Below are 759 nucleotides of genomic sequence, written 5' to 3' on the forward strand. Positions count from 1 at the left end.
TATACTCTCAGTATACTCAATTATAGGGATTAACCAGGACCTTTGTACTAATACGCAGTCAAGGATATTTCGCAAGGAAGTATATACTACTTGTCCCCGGAAACTTAACCCACTCAGAACTAAGTTTCCTATGCAAAAAAAAAGAAAAGAGGTTGGTAGACAATGCGTGTGTTCGCCTGTATACGGGCTAACATGTGCTTATTTGCGTCCGCATGTGTAATATTTTTAGAAAATAAAACGTATACGATTATTAATATACTAAAAAATACATGTCCATATATGCAATATCTTTAGATAAAAAAGATATCTATATTAATATGCTTTTAAAAAGACACGTCCGTATGTGTAATATCTTGAAAGAAATAAAGCAAAATGAATTATTAATATTTAAAAAAGACACATCCGTATGTGTAATATCCATAAAAAAATAATTATTAACATATGAAAGAAGATACGTCCGTATCTTTAAGAAATAAAACAAACTGAATTATCAATATACTTAAAAAAACAACATCTGTATGTGTAATATTTATAAAAATAAAACAAGATTATTTTTTTGATATCCTAAAAAAAGACGCACCGAGGCTCTTGGCGACTCTATCGCTAGGACTGTGAAATTGATGCCTTCAAACTTTTCAAACTATTTTAGACAACTTTTCAAGGATCATGATACGAGATTATTCCAGAAAGACGCCAAGGACGCTCTCAAGGATTACTTTTTCTCGATCTCCTCCTCCTGCCTTGCCTCTCCTTCGTCGG

The sequence above is a fragment of the Penaeus monodon genome, chromosome 34, assembly GCF_015228065.2.
Source record: "Penaeus monodon isolate SGIC_2016 chromosome 34, NSTDA_Pmon_1, whole genome shotgun sequence".
Lineage (NCBI taxonomy): Eukaryota > Metazoa > Arthropoda > Malacostraca > Decapoda > Penaeidae > Penaeus > Penaeus monodon.